The following is a 21008-nucleotide window of genomic DNA, read 5'->3' on the forward strand; positions in this document are numbered from 1 at the left end:
GACAAACCATTCTTTCGGAAGCAAAAGAAACATGCCAGACCATTCTGTTTTTAAAGTGGTGGAAACAAAAATACTCCATCTGTGTTTTAGTTTCTCCTATTACTGCGCTGAACAAGACTGTGAGGTGCTGTTAAAACTTTGCTCGGCTTACCAAAAGGACATCCAAAAGAATCAAGATAGCCAATATAAGGCATCAAGAAATGTTACAATTTGAGAGAAAAGAATTGCAAAATTATTTTTCTTTAGAATAGGACATTGGCAAACAGGCATATTAATTATTACTACTTGATTTCTACAAGTAGTTTACATTGGATTTTGACAAAGATGTTCACAATTTGTTGAAGGAATAGTGATTAAAATGTTGCTGAAATCTTTGATTTGTCAAGGTAGGACTATATTTTCAGGGATCATTTCTGTAGAATGCAAAGGGAGAAATGTGCTCGAAAGTGTCCATACTCACCTTCCACGATGATGAATTTTAGGGTTCTTGTCTCATTAGGACTGCTGTTGGCAGTGCTGCTCTCTGCAGATACTGCCACCATTTAATGACTTAGTCATCTTTCCTGATGGGAAGATGGCTGGCGGGAACTCATTCAGAGTGGTTGTTTGAATGCTAAATGTCTATTTTTGTTTTAAAAACAGCTGAGTTTGCAAGTTTGTATTTTTGTCTACTTTGAAAACTATGCTTTTTTTTTTTTTGTATTTGTCAGATGGAAAGGAAAAAAATGACATTATACTTCTATGTGGGAAGATTATTTGCAGTGTGACACGCAGTAGCTGCCAATGTTTTTCCTTTGGCTTCTGCGCTTGGAGGAATTGCAAAACTGAAACAATGCTCACGGAACCCAAGGAAAAATTATGGTGCTTTATATGTTAAAAAGATAAAGAAAATACTGTCATCACTGACAAACCATTCTTTCGGAAGCAAAAGAAACATGCCAGACCATTCTGTTTTTAAAGTGGTGGAAACAAAAATACTCCATCTGTGTTTTAGTTTCTCCTGTTACTGCGCTGAACAAGACTGTGAGGTGCTGTTAAAACTTTGCTCGGCTTACCAAAAGGACATCAAAAAGAATCAAGATAGCCAATATAAGGCATCAAGAAAAGTTACAATTTGAGAGAAAAGAATTGCAAAATTATTTTTCTTTAGAATAGGACATTGGCAAACAGGCATATTAATTATTACTACTTGATTTCTACAAGTAGTTTACATTGGATTTTGACAAACATGTTTACAATTTGTTGAAGGAATAGTGATTAAAATGTTGCTGAAATCTTTGATTTGTCAAGGTAGGACTATATTTTCAGGGATCATTTCTGTAGAATGCAAAGGGAGAAATGTGCTCGAAAGTGTCCATACTCACCTTCCACGATGATGAATTTTAGGGTTCTTGTCTCATTAGGACTGCTGTTGGCAGTGCTGCTCTCTGCAGATGCTGCCACCATTTGATGACTTGGTCATCTTTCCTGATGGGAAGATGGCTGGCGGGAACTCATTCAGAGTGGTTGTTTGAATGCTAAATGTCTATTTTTGTTTTAAAAACAGCTGAGTTTGCAAGTTTGTGTTTTTGTCTATTTTGAAAACTATGCTTTTTTTTTTTTTTGTATTTGTCAGATGGAAAGGAAAAAAATGACATTATACTTATATGTGGGAAGATTATTTGCAGTGTGACACGCAGTAGCTCCCAATGTTTTTCCTTTGGCTTCTGCGCTTGGAGGAATTGCAAAACTGAAACAACGCTCACGGAACCCAAGGAAAAATTATGGTGCTTTATATGTTAAAAAGATAAAGAAAATACTGTCATCACTGACAAACCATTCTTTCGGAAGCAAAAGAAACATGCCAGACCATTCTGTTTTTAAAGTGGTGGAAACAAAAATACTCCATCTATGTTTTAGTTTCTCCTGTTACTGCGCTGAACAAGACTGTGAGGTGCTGTTAAAACTTTGCTCGGCTTACCAAAAGGACATCCAAAAGAATCAAGATAGCCAATATAAGGCATCAAGAAATGTTACAATTTGAGAGAAAAGAATTGCAAAATTATTTTTTTTTAGAATAGGACATTGGCAAACAGGCATATTAATTATTACTACTTGATTTCTACAAGTAGTTTACATTGGATTTTGACAAACATGTTCACAATTTGTTGAAGGAATAGTGATTAAAATGTTGCTGAAATCTTTGATTTGTCAAAGTAGGACTATATTTTCAGGGATCATTTCTGTAGAATGCAAAGGGAGAAATGTGCTCGAAAGTGTCCATACTCACCTTCCACGATGATGAATTTTAGGGTTCTTGTCTCATTAGGACTGCTGTTGGCAGTGCTGCTCTCTGCAGATGCTGCCACCATTTGATGACTTGGTCATCTTTCCTGATGGGAAGATGGCTGGCGGGAACTCATTCAGAGTGGTTGTTTGAATGCTAAATGTCTATTTTTGTTTCAAAACAGCTGAGTTTGGATGTTTGTGTTTTGGTCTTTTTTGAAAACTATGCTTTTTTTTTTTTTTTGTAATTGCCAGATGGAAAGGAGAAAAATGACATTATACTTCTATGTGGGAAGATTATTTGCAGTGTGCCACGCAGTAGCTGCCAATGTTTTTCCTTTGGCTTCTGCACTTGGAGGAATTGCGAAACTGAAACCCCGCTCACGGAACCCAAGGAAAAATTATGGTGCTTTATATGTTAAAAAGATAAAGAAAATACTGTCATCACTGACAAACCATTCTTTGGGAAGCAAAAGAAACATGCCAGACCATTCTGTTTTTAAAGTGGTGGAAACAAAAATACTCCATCTGTGTTTTAGTTTCTCCTGTTACTGCGCTGAACAAGACTGTGAGGTGCTGTTAAAACTTTGCTCGGCTTACCAAAAGGACATCCAAAAGAATCAAGATAGCCAATATAAGGCATCAAGAAATGTTACAATTTGAGAGAAAAGAATTGCAAAATTATTTTTCTTTAGAATAGGACATTGGCAAACAGGCATATTAATTATTACTACTTGATTTCTACAAGTAGTTTACATTGGATTTTGACAAACATGTTCACAATTTGTTGAAGGAATAGTGATTAAAATGTTGCTGAAATCTTTGGTTTGTCAAGGTAGGACTATGCTTTCAGGGATTATTTCTGTAGAATGCAAAGGGAGAAATGTGCTCTAAAGTGTCCATACTTACTTTCCACGATGTTGAATTTTAGGGTTCTTGTCTCATTAGGACTGCTGTTGGCAGTACTGCTCTCTGCATATGCTGCCACCATTTGATGACTTGGTCATCTTTCCTGATGGGAAGGTGGCTGGCGGGAACTCATTCAGAGTGGTTGTTTGAATGCTAAATGTCTATTTTTGTTTTAAAAACAGCTGAGTTTGCAAGTTTGTGTTTTGGTCTATTTTGAAAACTATGCTTTTTTTTTTTTTTTTTTGTATTTGTCAGATGGAAAGGAAAAAAATGACATTATACTTCTATGTGGGAAGATTATTTGCAGTGTGACACGCAGTAGCTGCCAATGTTTTTCCTTTGGCTTCTGCGCTTGGAGGAATTGCAAAACTGAAACAACGCTCACGGAACCCAAGGAAAAATTATGGTGCTTTATATGTTAAAAAGATAAAGAAAATACTGTCATCACTGACAGACCATTCTTTCGGAAGCAAAAGAAACATGCCAGACCATTCTGTTTTTAAAGTGGTGGAAACAAAAATACTCCATCTGTGTTTTAGTTTCTCCTGTTACTGCGCTGAACAAGACTGTGAGGTGCTGTTAAAACGTTGCTCGGCTTACCAAAAGGACATCCAAAAGAATCAAGATAGCCAATATAAGGCATCAAGAAATGTTACAATTTGAGAGAAAAGAATTGCAAAATTATTTTTCTTTAGAATAGGACATTGGCAAACAGGCATATTAATTATTACTACTTGATTTCTACAAGTAGTTTACATTGGATTTTGACAAACATGTTCACAATTTGTTTAACCACTTGGGGACCGCCCACCGGGGATGTACGTGATTTTTTTGAAGAGGGATATCTCGGTAACGGCAGCAGCTGCTGCCACAACCGAGATGTCCATCTCTTCAGGCGGCGGTCCTCTGTACGATAACGGTGGTCTCTGTGGCGGATTCGCCGCGAGATCACCGCTATCGGCGGCGGGAGAGGTGCTCCCCCCCCTCCCGCCGCCCTCCCGCACCTTCCGCCGCTTACCGGAGCCGTCGGTAGTGGCGGAGGCGATCGGGTCCTTCCATCTGCTGGGCATAGAGACAAGTGAGGCTAAGATGGCCCCCACTCGTCTCTATACCATAGCAGGGCGGAAGCAACGTCAAAACGTCACTTCCGCCCATACCTCTTAAAGGTATATTTTTTTTTAAATGTCAGATTTTCTTTTTTTTTTTTTTTTTTTTTTTTGCATTTTAGCCCAAATATGAGATCTGAGGACTTTTTGACCCCAGATCTCATATTTAAGAGGACCTGTCATGCTTTTTTCTATTACAAGGGATGTTTACATTCCTTGTAATAGGAATAAAAGTGATCCATTTTTTTTTTTTTTAAAAACAGTGTAAAAATAAATAAAATCAATTAAAATAAATAAGAAGAAAAAAAAAATTTTTTTTAAAAACACCCCGTCACGACGAGCTTGCGCAAAGAAGCGGGCGCATACGTGAGTAGCGCCCGCATATGAAAACGGTGGTCAAACCACACATGTGAGGTATCGCCGCGATCGGTAGAGCGAGAGCAATAATTCTAGCCCTAGACCTCCTCTGTAACGCAAAAAATGCAACCTGTAGAATTTTTTAAATGTCGCTTATGGAGATTTTTGAGGCTAAAAGTTTGACGCCATTCCACGAGCGGGCGCAATTTTGAAGCGTGACATGTTGGGTATCAATTTACTTGGCATACCATTATCTTTCACAATATAAAAAAAATTGGGCTAATTTTACTGTTGTCTTATTTTTTTATTCAAAAAAGTGCATTTTTTCAAAAAAAAGTGCGCTTGTAAGACCGCTGCGCAAATACGGTGTAAAAAAAAGTATTTCAATGACCGCCATTTTATTCTCTAGGGTGTTAGAAAAAAAACAATATAAAATGTTTGGGAGTTCTAAGTAATTTTCTAGCAAAAAAAACAGTTTTAAACATGAAAACACCAAATCTGAAAAAGAGGCCTGGTCCTTAAGTGGTTAAGGAATAGTGATTAAAATCTTTCTGAAATCCTTGATTTGTCAAGGTAGGACTATATTTTCAGGGATCATTTCTGTAGAATGCAAAGGGAGAAATGTGCACGAAAGTGTCCATACTCACCTTCCACGATGATGAATTTTAGGGTTCTTGTCTCATTAGGACTGCTGTTGGCAGTGCTGCTCTCTGCAGATGCTGCCACCATTTGATGACTTGGTCATCTTTCCTGATGGGAAGATGGCTGGAAGGAACTCATTCAGAGTGGTTGTTTGTATGCTAAATGTCTGTTTTTGTTTCAAAACAGCTGAGTTTGGATGTTTGTGTTTTGGTCTTTTTTGAAAACTATGCTTTTTTTTTTTTTTTGTAATTGCCAGATGGAAAGGAGAAAAATGACATTATACTTCTATGTGGGAAGATTATTTGCAGTGTGACACGCAGTAGCTGCCAATGTTTTTCCTTTGGCTTCTGCACTTGGAGGAATTGCGAAACTGAAACCCCGCTCACGGAACCCAAGGAAAAATTATGGTGCTTTATATGTTAAAAAGATAAAGAAAATACTGTCATCACTGACAAACCATTCTTTCGGAAGCAAAAGAAACATGCCAGACCATTCTGTTTTTAAAGAGGTGGAAACAAAAATACTCCATCTGTGTTTTAGTTTCTCCTGTTACTGCACTGAACAAGACTGTGAGGTGCTGTTAAAACTTTGCTCGGCTTACCAAAAGGACATCCAAAAGAATCAAGATAGCCAATATAAGGCATCAAGAAATGTTACAATTTGAGAGAAAAGAATTGCAAAATTATTTTTCTTTAGAATAGGACATTGGCAAACAGGCATATTAATTATTACTACTTGATTTCTACAAGTAGTTTACATTGGATTTTGACAAACATGTTCACAATTTGTTGAAGGAATAGTGATTAAAATGTTGCTGAAATCTTTGATTTGTCAAGGTAGGACTATATTTTCAGGGATCTTTTCTGTAGAATGCAAAGGGAGAAATGTGCTCGAAAGTGTCCATACTCACCTTCCACGATGATGAATTTTAGGGTTCTTGTCTCATTAGGACTGCTGTTGGCAGTGCTGCTCTCTCCAGATGCTGCCACCATTTGATGACTTGGTCATCTTTCCTGATGGGAAGATGGCTGGCGGGAACTCATTCAGAGTGGTTGTTTGAATGCTAAATGTCTATTTTTGTTTTAAAAACAGCTGAGTTTGCAAGTTTGTGTTTTTGTCTATTTTGAAAACTATGCTTTTTTTTTTTTTTTGTATTTGTCAGATGGAAAGTTAAAAAATGACATTATACTTCTATGTGGGAAGATTATTTGCAGTGTGACACGCAGTAGCTGCCAATGTTTTTCCTTTGGCTTCTGCGCTTGGAGGAATTGCAAAACTGAAACAACGCTCACGGAACCCAAGGAAAAATTATGGTGCTTTATATGTTAAAAAGATAAAGAAAATACTGTCATCACTGACAAACCATTCTTTCGGAAGCAAAAGAAACATGCCAGACCATTCTGTTTTTAAAGAGGTGGAAACAAAAATACTCCATCTGTGTTTTAGTTTCTCCTGTTACTGCACTGAACAAGACTGTGAGGTGCTGTTAAAACTTTGCTCGGCTTACCAAAAGGACATCCAAAAGAATCAAGATAGCCAATATAAGGCATCAAGAAATGTTACAATTTGAGAGAAAAGAATTGCAAAATTATTTTTCTTTAGAATAGGACATTGGCAAACAGGCATATTAATTATTACTACTTGATTTCTACAAGTAGTTTACATTGGATTTTGACAAACATGTTCACAATTTGTTGAAGGAATAGTGATTAAAATGTTGCTGAAATCTTTGATTTGTCAAGGTAGGACTATATTTTCAGGGATCTTTTCTGTAGAATGCAAAGGGAGAAATGTGCTCGAAAGTGTCCATACTCACCTTCCACGATGATGAATTTTAGGGTTCTTGTCTCATTAGGACTGCTGTTGGCAGTGCTGCTCTCTCCAGATGCTGCCACCATTTGATGACTTGGTCATCTTTCCTGATGGGAAGATGGCTGGCGGGAACTCATTCAGAGTGGTTGTTTGAATGCTAAATGTCTATTTTTGTTTTAAAAACAGCTGAGTTTGCAAGTTTGTGTTTTTGTCTATTTTGAAAACTATGCTTTTTTTTTTTTTTTGTATTTGTCAGATGGAAAGTTAAAAAATGACATTATACTTCTATGTGGGAAGATTATTTGCAGTGTGACACGCAGTAGCTGCCAATGTTTTTCCTTTGGCTTCTGCGCTTGGAGGAATTGCAAAACTGAAACAACGCTCACGGAACCCAAGGAAAAATTATGGTGCTTTATATGTTAAAAAGATAAAGAAAATACTGTCATCACTGACAAACCATTCTTTCGGAAGCAAAAGAAACATGCCAGACCATTCTGTTTTTAAAGTGGTGGAAACAAAAATACTCCATCTGTGTTTTAGTTTCTCCTGTTACTGCGCTGAACAAGACTGTGAGGTGCTGTTAAAACTTTGCTCGGCTTACCAAAAGGACATCCAAAAGAATCAAGATAGCCAATATAAGGCATCAAGAAATGTTACAATTTGAGAGAAAAGAATTGCAAAATTATTTTTCTTTAGAATAGGACATTGGCAAACAGGCATATTAATTATTACTACTTGATTTCTACAAGTAGTTTACATTGGATTTTGACAAACATGTTCACAATTTGTTGAAGGAATAGTGATTAAAATGTTGCTGAAATCTTTGATTTGTCAAGGTAGGACTATATTTTCAGGGATCATTTCTGTAGAATGCAAAGGGAGAAATGTACTCGAAAGTGTCCATACTCACCTTCCACGATGATGAATTTTAGGGTTCTTGTCTCATTAGGACTGCTGTTGGCAGTGCTGCTCTCTGCAGATACTGCCACCATTTAATGACTTGGTCATCTTTCCTGATGGGAAGATGGCTGGCGGGAACTCATTCAGAGTGGTTGTTTGTATGCTAAATGTCTATTTTTGTTTCAAAACAGCTGAGTTTGGATGTTTGTGTTTTGGTCTTTTTTGAAAACTATGCTTTTTTTTTTTTTTTGTAATTGCCAGATGGAAAGGAGAAAAATGACATTATACTTCTATGTGGGAAGATTATTTGCAGTGTGCCACGCAGTAGCTGCCAATGTTTTTCCTTTGGCTTCTGCACTTGGAGGAATTGCGAAACTGAAACCCCGCTCACGGAACCCAAGGAAAAATTATGGTGCTTTATATGTTAAAAAGATAAAGAAAATACTGTCATCACTGACAAACCATTCTTTCGGAAGCAAAAGAAACATGCCAGACCATTCTGTTTTTAAAGAGGTGGAAACAAAAATACTCCATCTGTGTTTTAGTTTCTCCTGTTACTGCGCTGAACAAGACTGTGAGGTGCTGTTAAAACTTTGCTCGGCTTACCAAAAGGACATCCAAAAGAATCAAGATAGCCAATATAAGGCATTAAGAAATGTTACAATTTGAGAGAAAAGAATTGCAAAATTATTTTTCTTTAGAATAGGACATTGGCAAACAGGCATATTAATTATTACTACTTGATTTCTACAAGTAGTTTACATTGGATTTTGACAAAGATGTTCACAATTTGTTGAAGGAATAGTGATTAAAATGTTGCTGAAATCTTTGATTTGTCAAGGTAGGACTATATTTTCAGGGATCATTTCTGTAGAATGCAAAGGGAGAAATATGCTCGAAAGTGTCCATACTCACCTTCCACGATGATGAATTTTAGGGTTCTTGTCTCATTAGGACTGCTGTTGGCAGTGCTGCTCTCTGCAGATACTGCCACCATTTAATGACTTGGTCATCTTTCCTGATGGGAAGATGGCTGGCGGGAACTCATTCAGAGTGGTTGTTTGTATGCTAAATGTCTATTTTTGTTTCAAAACAGCTGAGTTTGGATGTTTGTGTTTTGGTCTTTTTTGAAAACTATGCTTTTTTTTTTTTTTTGTAATTGCCAGATGGAAAGGAGAAAAATGACATTATACTTCTATGTGGGAAGATTATTTGCAGTGTGCCACACAGTAGCTGCCAATGTTTTTCCTTTGGCTTCTGCACTTGGAGGAATTGCGAAACTGAAACCCCGCTCACGGAACCCAAGGAAAAATTATGGTGCTTTATATGTTAAAAAGATAAAGAAAATACTGTCATCACTGACAAACCATTCTTTCGGAAGCAAAAGAAACATGCCAGACCATTCTGTTTTTAAAGAGGTGGAAACAAAAATACTCCATCTGTGTTTTAGTTTCTCCTGTTACTGCGCTGAACAAGACTGTGAGGTGCTGTTAAAACTTTGCTCGGCTTACCAAAAGGACATCCAAAAGAATCAAGATAGCCAATATAAGGCATCAAGAAATGTTACAATTTGAGAGAAAAGAATTGCAAAATTATTTTTCTTTAGAATAGGACATTGGCAAACAGGCATATTAATTATTACTACTTGATTTCTACAAGTAGTTTACATTGGATTTTGACAAACATGTTCACAATTTGTTGAAGGAATAGTGATTAAAATGTTGCTGAAATCTTTGATTTGTCAAGGTAGGACTATATTTTCAGGGATCTTTTCTGTAGAATGCAAAGGGAGAAATGTGCTCGAAAGTGTCCATACTCACCTTCCACGATGATGAATTTTAGGGTTCTTGTCTCATTAGGACTGCTGTTGGCAGTGCTGCTCTCTGCAGATGCTGCCACCATTTGATGACTTGGTCATCTTTCCTGATGGGAAGATGGCTGGCGGGAACTCATTCAGAGTGGTTGTTTGAATGCTAAATGTCTATTTTTGTTTTAAAAACAGCTGAGTTTGCAAGTTTGTGTTTTTGTCTATTTTGAAAACTATGCTTTTTTTTTTTTTTGTATTTGTCAGATGGAAAGGAAAAAAATGACATTATACTTCTATGTGGGAAGATTATTTGCAGTGTGACACGCAGTAGCTGCCAATGTTTTTCCTTTGGCTTCTGCGCTTGGAGGAATTGCAAAACTGAAACAACGCTCACGGAACCCAAGGAAAAATTATGGTGCTTTATATGTTAAAAAGATAAAGAAAATACTGTCATCACTGACAAACCATTCTTTCGGAAGCAAAAGAAACATGCCAGACCATTCTGTTTTTAAAGTGGTGGAAACAAAAATACTCCATCTGTGTTTTAGTTTCTCCTATTACTGCGCTGAACAAGACTGTGAGGTGCTGTTAAAACTTTGCTCGGCTTACCAAAAGGACATCCAAAAGAATCAAGATAGCCAATATAAGGCATCAAGAAATGTTACAATTTGAGAGAAAAGAATTGCAAAATTATTTTTCTTTAGAATAGGACATTGGCAAACAGGCATATTAATTATTACTACTTGATTTCTACAAGTAGTTTACATTGGATTTTGACAAAGATGTTCACAATTTGTTGAAGGAATAGTGATTAAAATGTTGCTGAAATCTTTGATTTGTCAAGGTAGGACTATATTTTCAGGGATCATTTCGGTAGAATGCAAAGGGAGAAATGTGCTCGAAAGTGTCCATACTCACCTTCCACGATGATGAATTTTAGGGTTCTTGTCTCATTAGGACTGCTGTTGGCAGTGCTGCTCTCTGCAGATACTGCCACCATTTAATGACTTAGTCATCTTTCCTGATGGGAAGATGGCTGGCGGGAACTCATTCAGAGTGGTTGTTTGAATGCTAAATGTCTATTTTTGTTTTAAAAACAGCTGAGTTTGCAAGTTTGTGTTTTTGTCTACTTTGAAAACTATGCTTTTTTTTTTTTTGTATTTGTCAGATGGAAAGGAAAAAAATGACATTATACTTCTATGTGGGAAGATTATTTGCAGTGTGACACGCAGTAGCTGCCAATGTTTTTCCTTTGGCTTCTGCGCTTGGAGGAATTGCAAAACTGAAACAATGCTCACGGAACCCAAGGAAAAATTATGGTGCTTTATATGTTAAAAAGATAAAGAAAATACTGTCATCACTGACAAACCATTCTTTCGGAAGCAAAAGAAACATGCCAGACCATTCTGTTTTTAAAGTGGTGGAAACAAAAATACTCCATCTGTGTTTTAGTTTCTCCTGTTACTGCGCTGAACAAGACTGTGAGGTGCTGTTAAAACTTTGCTCGGCTTACCAAAAGGACATCAAAAAGAATCAAGATAGCCAATATAAGGCATCAAGAAAAGTTACAATTTGAGAGAAAAGAATTGCAAAATTATTTTTCTTTAGAATAGGACATTGGCAAACAGGCATATTAATTATTACTACTTGATTTCTACAAGTAGTTTACATTGGATTTTGACAAACATGTTTACAATTTGTTGAAGGAATAGTGATTAAAATGTTGCTGAAATCTTTGATTTGTCAAGGTAGGACTATATTTTCAGGGATCATTTCTGTAGAATGCAAAGGGAGAAATGTGCTCGAAAGTGTCCATCCTCACCTTCCACGATGATGAATTTTAGGGTTCTTGTCTCATTAGGACTGCTGTTGGCAGTGCTGCTCTCTGCAGATGCTGCCACCATTTGATGACTTGGTCATCTTTCCTGATGGGAAGATGGCTGGCGGGAACTCATTCAGAGTGGTTGTTTGAATGCTAAATGTCTATTTTTGTTTTAAAAACAGCTGAGTTTGCAAGTTTGTGTTTTGGTCTATTTTGAAAACTATGCTTTTTTTTTTTTTTGTATTTGTCAGATGGAAAGGAAAAAAATGACATTATACTTATATGTGGGAAGATTATTTGCAGTGTGACACGCAGTAGCTCCCAATGTTTTTCCTTTGGCTTCTGCGCTTGGAGGAATTGCAAAACTGAAACAACGCTCACGGAACCCAAGGAAAAATTATGGTGCTTTATATGTTAAAAAGATAAAGAAAATACTGTCATCACTGACAAACCATTCTTTCGGAAGCAAAAGAAACATGCCAGACCATTCTGTTTTTAAAGTGGTGGAAACAAAAATACTCCATCTATGTTTTAGTTTCTCCTGTTACTGCGCTGAACAAGACTGTGAGGTGCTGTTAAAACTTTGCTCGGCTTACCAAAAGGACATCCAAAAGAATCAAGATAGCCAATATAAGGCATCAAGAAATGTTACAATTTGAGAGAAAAGAATTGCAAAATTATTTTTCTTTAGAATAGGACATTGGCAAACAGGCATATTAATTATTACTACTTGATTTCTACAAGTAGTTTACATTGGATTTTGACAAACATGTTCACAATTTGTTGAAGGAATAGTGATTAAAATGTTGCTGAAATCTTTGATTTGTCAAGGTAGGACTATATTTTCAGGGATCTTTTCTGTAGAATGCAAAGGGAGAAATGTGCTCGAAAGTGTCCATACTCACCTTCCACGATGATGAATTTTAGGGTTCTTGTCTCATTAGGACTGCTGTTGGCAGTGCTGCTCTCTGCAGATGCTGCCACCATTTGATGACTTGGTCATCTTTCCTGATGGGAAGATGGCTGGCGGGAACTCATTCAGAGTGGTTGTTTGAATGCTAAATGTCTATTTTTGTTTTAAAAACAGCTGAGTTTGCAAGTTTGTGTTTTTGTCTATTTTGAAAACTATGCTTTTTTTTTTTTTTGTATTTGTCAGATGGAAAGGAAAAAAATGACATTATACTTCTTTTTTTTTTTTTTTTTCCAAAAAATTTTTATTTTCAGTATAACAAGATACAGAGAATTACACCTGCAATACATGAATGCTTCATAAGGGGAAAAGGAAGGTGGATAAACAGCATGTTATTTCTCAAATAACAAATAAAACAGCTGTAGCATAGAACATAAAACTGAACACTTGGAAAATGAGAGTCATCTGACACAGAGTAAAGAACCTTTAAGATTATGTTTACTACCCGTAAATAAATCTAACGAAGATCAAATCTTAAGTAATAGAAACCTGAGAGGTGCTATCGACATCTCAAATTACTGAGGCGGGTATAGGCCAAGTGGAACAAGGCTGTGTGGTGAATATGGGAGGGGGAGGAGCCATAGAAAGATAAAGGGATTGAAGTAGAAGGTGGGACAGGGGTACAGAGAAATGTTCCATCACTCGTCTCACATTATTGATCAGTAGATCCTACAAATAAGGATATCATCTCGCTAAATCCTGAAACGTATCAGAGGTTATGAATATCTGCCACGGGGTCCACTTCGAACCAAATTTAGTCGGTGTATCTTTAGTAATATGGATCAGTTTTTCCATGTTAGCAATTTTGTCAACTCTGTGTAACCATTCTTTAATGGAGGGTATATTGGAGGACTTCCAATAGATCGGGATGCACTGTTTGGCTGCGCTAATCAGAAGGAGTGTCAGAGATTTTCGATAAGAGGATTTCAGGGAGGTATTATGATGTAGAAGATATTGGGCCGGAGTAAAGGGGACAATCACGTCCGTTATCTTGTGGATTACCTCATGGATTTGTTGCCAAAAGGGTTGTATAGCTGGGCATGCCCACCACAGATGTAGAAGTGTGCCCCGATGGTTATTACATCTCCAACAGGTATCTGGAGTATGTGGGTCCCAGGTGTGAAGTAGGGCAGGAGTACGGTACCAACGACTCAGGATTTTGAACCCGTTTTCCTGGGTGGAGACATTTAGCGTGCCTTTATGGATATTCAGCAATATGTTTTCCCAGTCCTCACAGGAGAGGGGAGTGTCTAAATACCTTTCCCAGGCCTTACAAGCTAAGGAGGCCGTGGGATCGTGGCCTTCAAACAAAAGAGAGTGAGTTAGAGAGATAAGATGTGTCATGGGCGTCGTGGAGGAGCAAAGTTTTTCAAATGGGGTCAGAGACCTAGAGTACTCTGAGTGTCGTGAGGAATGTGTCAGGAAATGCTGAATTTGCTGGAATGTCCAAAAAGGTATGGGTGGTGAACGCATAGCTAGAGCCAGTTGTCCGGTTGAGAGCATTCGTCCATTTTTATAGAAGGATTTAGCCAATATCGGTTCTTGTGTCCAGTGCTGAACGAGGAAGGACTTGTGCATACCTGGAGTAAAATTTGGATTCATTTTCAACGGGGTAAGGGGACTTGATGGGGACGAAATGTTATTTTGTGTGCAGGTAGTGTGGAAGCATTGTATAGTAGGAGCGACAAGTGGATGAGATTTGACCGTGGCCATCCTAGTAGAGTGATTAATCCATGGTAAGTGTTGTAGAGGGGCAGCTACGAATGAAGCTTCTAGGGCTACCCAATCTTTAAAAGGCGAATGAACGTTCCAGTCTATTATCCTAGTTAGATGAGTAGCTTTGTAGTAATTACTGATATCTGGAAGGCCTATTCCACCTTTGTTTTTAGGAAGGGATAGTTGGAAGAAGCTAATTCTGGGTTGTCGCCCATTCCATAGAAAATTGGTGCAAGTTTGCTTATAGGATTTAAAGAATGCCAAAGGAATTTTGATAGGCATAGCTTGTAGAAGATAAAGAAGACGGGGCAATATATTCATCTTCAAAATAGAGGCTCTGCCAAACCAAGAGAAGATCGGTTTATTCCATTCTTTTAGGTCTGATATAATTTTATTAAGTGTGGGTATGTAATTTTTAGCGTACAGATCATCCAGGTTTTTTGTAATTTGGACCCCCAAGTATGTGATGTTGTCATCAGTCCATTGAAAAGGGAAATTATGTTTACATTGTTCTACTTCCGTAGGAGATAATGATATGTTTAGGGCATAAGATTTCTTGAAGTTTATTTTAAGGTTGGAGAGGGAATGAAATAGGTTAAATTCTTTTAGCAGGGAGGGGATCGTTATGTGAGGGTTAGTAAGGAACATTAAGATGTCGTCCGCGTAAGCGGCAAGTTTATATTCTTTCACTGTGGAGTGGACCCCTGTAATGTCTGTATTTGCTCGTAGGCTGTTCAGAAAGGGTTCCAGAGTAAGGATGTATAAGATCGGGGACAGAGGGCATCCCTGCCTGGTTCCGTTGTGTATGGAGAAGGCATCCGACAGGGTGTTATTGACTCTGATCTTCGCTTTTGGGTGTACATACAATGAGTCCACAAATCTACGTATCTGGGGTCCCAAACCAATGGTCTGGAGGACCCACTGCATGTAATCCCATGCCACCCTGTCGAATGCCTTCTCCGCATCAAGTGAAAGGAAGAAACCCCTCTGGTCAGTCGACGTTATCAGGTGATGGATGTTGAGGGCTTTAAGCGTGTTGTCCCTTGCCTCTCGGCCAGGGACAAAACCAACTTGGTCAACAGAAACTAATTTGGGGATAAGTGGGAGAAGTCTGTTAGCGATAATTTTGGAGAAAATTTTCAGATCAGTATTTAGAAGGGAAATAGGCCTATAATTTTCAGTCTGGGTCGGGTCTTTGTCGCCTTTCGGTATCACTACAATATGGGCTTCGAGCATGTCTTGATGGAGAGGCATAGTGTCAGATACGGAGTTGAAGGCTCTCCTAAATGGTTCTTGAAGAACCTCCGAGAAGGTCTTATAGTAGACTGCTGGCAGGCCATCAGGGCCAGGGCTTTTGCCACTCTTGGTTTGCTTGAGGGCGTTCACCCATTCTATTTACGAGATGGGGTTATCCAGGTCTGACACTATGTCTGCGTTGTTAATTTTGGGACAGAATTTTTCCAGGAAGTCAATGATTTTATTTTTCCTGAGAGGGTTAGTCGCGAGGGATGTGTCCGATTGGTGAATGTTGTACAAATCGGAGTAGAAACGTTCAAACTCCTTGGCAATGTCTCTACTGGATGTGAGTTTTTTACCTGTGGGGGTATGGATGACATGAACGGTATTTTTAGCTTGTTTAGTCTTCAGAGCTTGGGCTAGAAGGTGGCCGCTCTTATTACCAAATTCGTAGAATTGTCGTTGGGCAAGTATATATTTCTTGTGAATTGCTTTTCCTAGTTCCTCTCTAATGGAGGTACGAATGAGTTGGAGATCGTTCAGAGTATGGGAGGCTAACGTGCGTTTGTGCGTTGTTTCGAGGACTTTAAGTTTTTCGTATAAACCCGATAAGTGTTGTTTCCTATCTTTTTTTATTTTGGCCGTGATAGATATTAGTTTCCCCCTTATCACACTTTTATGCGCAGCCCATTGTGTGATGAAGGAGGTGTCTGGAGTATTGTTGTTTATGAAGTAATCCTGAAGGCTTTGTTGTATTTGGGAAGTCAGTGCAATATCAGTCAGTATTGTGGGGTCCAATTTCCAAGTATGTGTACGGTCTTGTATTACGGGCAACTTCAAAGTGATTGAAATGGGATAGTGGTCTGATAAAACCATGGGTTCTATCGTAGCCTGCTGAAGGTATGGAAGATCAGATTGAGTCAATAGCAAATAGTCTATTCTAGAGTACCGGTCGTGCGGGTTGGAGTAGAATGTATAGTCCTTTTCAGTCGGATGTAGGGTCCTCCAAGTGTCGTGAAGTAGGAGTTGTTGAAAAGATAGCTTAATCTGTTTTAGGGCCCTATACGGGAGAAGAGAGGTACCAGTCGATGTATCTACAAGAGGGTCTAGGGGGAGATTAAAGTCACCCCCTAATATTAGAATACCTGATTGAAAGGCTGCCAGGTGATCCGTGATTGACCTAAAAAAGGGGACTTGCGAAGAGTTAGGGCTATAAATGTTAGCTAATGTGATGGGTTTGTTGTGTAGAACACCCTTGAGGAAAACAAACCTTCCCTGATCGTCTATAGCGGAGTCAGTTAGCTGGAACGGAGTATTTTTGGCAACCAATATAGAAACACCTTTCGTCTTGGAATTCGGAGTAGTGGAATGATAACTGTGTGGGAAGTGGTAATTGGCTAGTTTTGGTGTGGCTTGAGAGCTAAAGTGGGTCTCCTGAACGAAAACCACGTCGGCTTTCAAGAATTTCATATGCGCTAAGAAGCTAGAACGTTTCTCTGGGACGTTCAATCCTTTAGCGTTCAAAGACACTATCTTAAGTGAATTAGCGATAGGCATCTTGGTGTGCGTACTGGCGTATGAAATGGGAGAGAGAAATGTGATAGTACAAAGGTGTGTAAGACGACTGATGGAGCTCTAAACAAGGCTGAGGGGGGGTGTGAGAGGGAGGGGGAATGGGGAAGGGAGAGCAATGATAAGGGTTAGACAAAGGTATGAATGAGTAGGCACAGTAGCAATAAGAAGATCCAGTAAAAAACGTGTGAAGTGGAAGTTCACTGGAGTCGGAAAGTACCGAGAGGTATTCCCAACAAAAAATAAAAACCAGTATGGGTCAGGAGAATCTCACAGAGATTTCCGATGTGGAGAGTGATTGGTGACCAAAACAAGATGAATCGATCTCGTATTTCCTAGAGGTCAGAGAAGTGGAAATATAGGATATCAATTATAAGGAATGGTTGCGTTGTTAGGGGAGGAGAGTAGAATGTATATGTTCGGAATTTGTAGCATAGAAAAGAGCAAACTGGACCTAAATAAGGAGTCGCCTTATAATGCTAGTGACAGTTAACAGGTTGATCGTCACAGATATGTAAATCTAAATGCAGTGAGAGAGGCATAATAGTACATATTGAGAGAAAGAAAAAGAGATGCCACCCAATTACATATTAATCTTAATCGAGTATCATAGGAGACAAAAGATCAACGATGGAAAAGAGAAACATAATCTATAAACCTTAGCGTAACAAAACGTTCCAACTATGTCATAGACAAGCTACAAGTCAGATCGGTGACCACAATACCGACCTGTAGGGAGGGTGCGACCAGATAACGCCTGTAAATTGCATAGAGCCCTTGGGAGGGAAACTTAGTTGAAAAGGGAACATTAAATAAACACAAAATAGAGAACATATATCCCATCACGGGAGCTGCTGAGGAGCAGAGATGAGAACAAATATTAAACTAAGCATGCAGAGTGTATGCACACAGAGAGAGGGAAATGTAAATAGATCGTGGAGAGATTTCCCCCTCCTCTGTGTCCATAGTATCAAACCGGATTAATACGTATAGTAAAATAACTGAAAGAGGCAAGCCACCAAAGGTTAAACATCTAGAAATCAGGCATGAGCTAGCAAACTTTCAGACCATACGAGCAATGAGGCAAGGCAGTATAAGAGCAATTGGGATAACATCATTGCGCCGCAGCATCAGCGGTTGGAGATCTAACCGAATCTCTCCCCTCAAGGGTTAACAGGAGAGGGAGAGATGCGGCTACCGGGGGAGAGGAGGCAGCCCTGGAGAGGGCAGCGCTAATCCGACATGGCATCACAGGAGTATAAGCAAAACAAAACGAACCGAAAATAGAGAAAGGGAAATAAAAAAGGAAAAACAGAAGGTCCCTTCGTTGGAGATATGATGCATGTCAAAGCGCAGTAGTGAGCCAGTTCTGTGTCCCTTCGTTGTGGCAGAAGGAGAATGGCTGTAACTAGTAGATCCTATAACGCTGAGTCTCAGCAAGGAGGCAGTGTATCAGGTCATAAGGGAAAGCTACTCTCAGAAGCAATGTAGAGCTCAAAATGTAAAGAGGTGGGAGAACCGCTGTTGAATTGCTCACAATCCATAACGGGTTGATGCTGGAGAGCTAAGACTTGTAGATAGTCAGCTGTGTGTCCACAAGCAGTGCAGAGCACAGAGTGTAAAGCGAAGAGGAGAGGGAGTGCACAGCAGAACTGTCCGCAGTGCAGAACAGTATATTGGTAGAGGATAGGGATATGTAGACAGTAAGCTGGGAAGAGGTAAACATACCGCTCCAGGGTGAAAAGAGTTAAGATCTTCGTGGTTTCCTGTGATCAGGCGAGGCAGTGGGGCTGTGATTCCTGTAGTTGCCTCGGGCGTTTGGAGAGGATGGAGGGGGATGAGCTCTCCTGCGTCTGTTGATGCTGTAGTTCCCAGCCTCCGATATGCCATCCATGGAATCAGCTCTCTGTAAGGTAGGCAAACGGAAATCGCTATACCAGTCAGGTACTTCCATTGGAGGTAGGTTAAGCGAGTTACAAAAGTGATCCAAATCTTCTGGTACCCTAAGATTAACGGTGTGACCATTGTAGGATACGGAGAGACATAGAGGAAATTTCCATCTGTATGGGATGGCACGAGCTCGTAGCACATCTAGTACAGGTCTCAGCTCCCTTCTCCTTTGTAAAGTGATGGCTGAGAGGTCCTGGAAAAGTTTTATGTCAGAGCCTTGGTGGTGTATCCGTTCCCCGTTCCTCGCCTTTCGCATGATCTCTTCTTTTAAAAGAAAGTCAGCAAGACAGCAGATGACATCCCTGGGGGGATCAGCCTCTCTGCCCCTGGGTCTCAGGGCCCTGTGGATTCTCTCCAGAATGATGGGCGTATCTGGTAGTCTTTCTAGGAGGCCATTGAATATGGCTGTAACAGAGCGGGATAGTTGGGAAGCTTCGATAGACTCGGGCAAGCCTCTCACCCGAATGTTATGTCTCCGTTCGCGGTTGTCAAGATCTTCTAAGTGGCGATTCATATCGCGGAGGTGGATTGCGTGGGATTCAGAAACTTGTTGAACTCTGCAAAGGGTGACATCATGGCGGGCTTGCGTCTCCTCAACTTCTTCTACTCTCAGGGCCATGGATTGAAAATCTGCTCTTAGCTCCGATACTGCCGCCGAAAGTGCCCCTTTTATGTCCGCTGTCATTGCCTTTAAATCCGCCAGGCTAAGCGCTTGAGTAGATGCTGGATCAGGCGCTGCAGCTTGCGGGCTTCTGCTTCTAGATCTGGTAGATCTCCTGCCATGAGGGGATGCCTCGTGCGGGGCGGCCTGGTTGTCTGCCGCCTGTCCTCTAGGCCGCGCCCGGAAAATCTCCGGGATCTGCTGAATGTTAAGGGTATCCTGGCTCCTGGAAGAGCGGGAGGATAACCCTGAAGGGTTCTGCGGTGTGCTCCCCATTTTAGATGAATAAGGGGTATCCGATTGTACAGTAGCAGGACCTCAGGGAGTGAGAGCTCAGCAACTAGCGACCATCTTCCTCGGACCTCAAGCCACGCCCCCCATTATACTTCTATGTGGGAAGATTATTTGCAGTGTGACACGCAGTAGCTGCCAATGTTTTTCCTTTGGCTTCTGCGCTTGGAGGAATTGCAAAACTGAAACAACGTTCACGGAACCCAAGGAAAAATTATGGTGCTTTATATGTTAAAAAGATAAAGAAAATACTGTCATCACTGACAAACCATTCTTTCGGAAGCAAAAGAAACATGCCAGACCATTCTGTTTTTAAAGTGGTGGAAACAAAAATACTCCATCTGCGTTTTAGTTTCTCCTGTTACTGCGCTGAACAAGACTGTGAGGTGCTGTTAAAACTTTGCTCGGCTTACCAAAAGGACATCCAAAAGAATCAAGATAGCCAATATAAGGCATCAAGAAATGTTACAATTTGAGAGAAAAGAATTGCAAAATTATTTTTCTTTAGAATAGGACATTGGCAAACAGGCATATTAATTATTACTACTTGATTTCTACAAGTAGTTTACATTGGATTTTGACAAACATGTTCACAATTTGTTGAAGGAATAGTGATTAAAATGTTGCTGAAATCTTTGATTTGTCAAGGTAGGACTATATTTTCAGGGATCATTTCTGTAGAATGCAAAGGGAGAAATGTGCTTGAAAGTGTCCATACTCACCTTCCACGATGATGAATTTTAGGGTTCTTGTCTCATTAGGACTGCTGTTGGCAGTGCTGCTCTCTGCAGATGCTGCCACCATTTGATGACTTGGTCATCTTTCCTGATGGGAAGATGGCTGGCGGGAACTCATTCAGAGTGGTTGTTTGAATGCTAAATGTCTATTTTTGTTTTAAAAACAGCTGAGTTTGCAAGTTTGTGTTTTTGTCTATTTTGAAAACTATGCTTTTTTTTTTTTGTATTTGTCAGATGGAAAGGAAAAAAATGACA

General features: G+C 39.5%; 14 non-coding genes across 14 annotated transcripts; all 14 read left to right on the forward strand.

The window, feature by feature from the left end:
* Positions 1-388: 388 nt before the first annotated feature.
* LOC143984833 (small nucleolar RNA U3) lies at positions 389-603 on the forward strand. Its single transcript, XR_013275177.1, has one exon. It is a non-coding gene; the product is annotated as a small nucleolar RNA U3 (small nucleolar RNA).
* A 689-nt stretch (positions 604-1292) lies between these two features.
* On the forward strand, positions 1293-1507 carry LOC143984555 (small nucleolar RNA U3). The gene has a single exon (XR_013274937.1). It is a non-coding gene; the product is annotated as a small nucleolar RNA U3 (small nucleolar RNA).
* Positions 1508-2197: 690 nt separating this feature from the next.
* Positions 2198-2412, forward strand: LOC143984557 (small nucleolar RNA U3). Its single transcript, XR_013274938.1, has one exon. It is a non-coding gene; the product is annotated as a small nucleolar RNA U3 (small nucleolar RNA).
* Positions 2413-3102: 690 nt separating this feature from the next.
* On the forward strand, positions 3103-3317 carry LOC143985160 (small nucleolar RNA U3). The gene has a single exon (XR_013275458.1). It is a non-coding gene; the product is annotated as a small nucleolar RNA U3 (small nucleolar RNA).
* A 1895-nt stretch (positions 3318-5212) lies between these two features.
* On the forward strand, positions 5213-5427 carry LOC143984810 (small nucleolar RNA U3). The gene has a single exon (XR_013275158.1). It is a non-coding gene; the product is annotated as a small nucleolar RNA U3 (small nucleolar RNA).
* Positions 5428-6117: 690 nt separating this feature from the next.
* LOC143985166 (small nucleolar RNA U3) lies at positions 6118-6332 on the forward strand. The gene has a single exon (XR_013275463.1). It is a non-coding gene; the product is annotated as a small nucleolar RNA U3 (small nucleolar RNA).
* A 691-nt stretch (positions 6333-7023) lies between these two features.
* Positions 7024-7238, forward strand: LOC143985167 (small nucleolar RNA U3). Its single transcript, XR_013275464.1, has one exon. It is a non-coding gene; the product is annotated as a small nucleolar RNA U3 (small nucleolar RNA).
* A 691-nt stretch (positions 7239-7929) lies between these two features.
* Positions 7930-8144, forward strand: LOC143984943 (small nucleolar RNA U3). The gene has a single exon (XR_013275273.1). It is a non-coding gene; the product is annotated as a small nucleolar RNA U3 (small nucleolar RNA).
* Positions 8145-8834: 690 nt separating this feature from the next.
* Positions 8835-9049, forward strand: LOC143984916 (small nucleolar RNA U3). The gene has a single exon (XR_013275250.1). It is a non-coding gene; the product is annotated as a small nucleolar RNA U3 (small nucleolar RNA).
* A 690-nt stretch (positions 9050-9739) lies between these two features.
* On the forward strand, positions 9740-9954 carry LOC143984983 (small nucleolar RNA U3). The gene has a single exon (XR_013275305.1). It is a non-coding gene; the product is annotated as a small nucleolar RNA U3 (small nucleolar RNA).
* Positions 9955-10644: 690 nt separating this feature from the next.
* LOC143985150 (small nucleolar RNA U3) lies at positions 10645-10859 on the forward strand. Its single transcript, XR_013275449.1, has one exon. It is a non-coding gene; the product is annotated as a small nucleolar RNA U3 (small nucleolar RNA).
* Positions 10860-11548: 689 nt separating this feature from the next.
* On the forward strand, positions 11549-11763 carry LOC143984553 (small nucleolar RNA U3). Its single transcript, XR_013274935.1, has one exon. It is a non-coding gene; the product is annotated as a small nucleolar RNA U3 (small nucleolar RNA).
* Positions 11764-12453: 690 nt separating this feature from the next.
* Positions 12454-12668, forward strand: LOC143984984 (small nucleolar RNA U3). Its single transcript, XR_013275306.1, has one exon. It is a non-coding gene; the product is annotated as a small nucleolar RNA U3 (small nucleolar RNA).
* A 7998-nt stretch (positions 12669-20666) lies between these two features.
* On the forward strand, positions 20667-20881 carry LOC143984759 (small nucleolar RNA U3). The gene has a single exon (XR_013275112.1). It is a non-coding gene; the product is annotated as a small nucleolar RNA U3 (small nucleolar RNA).
* Positions 20882-21008: the final 127 nt, after the last annotated feature.

Source organism: Lithobates pipiens, unplaced genomic scaffold, assembly GCF_037356315.1.
Source record: "Lithobates pipiens isolate NorthernLeopardFrog02 unplaced genomic scaffold, aLitPip1_a1.2 Scaffold_16, whole genome shotgun sequence".
Taxonomy (NCBI): domain Eukaryota; kingdom Metazoa; phylum Chordata; class Amphibia; order Anura; family Ranidae; genus Lithobates; species Lithobates pipiens.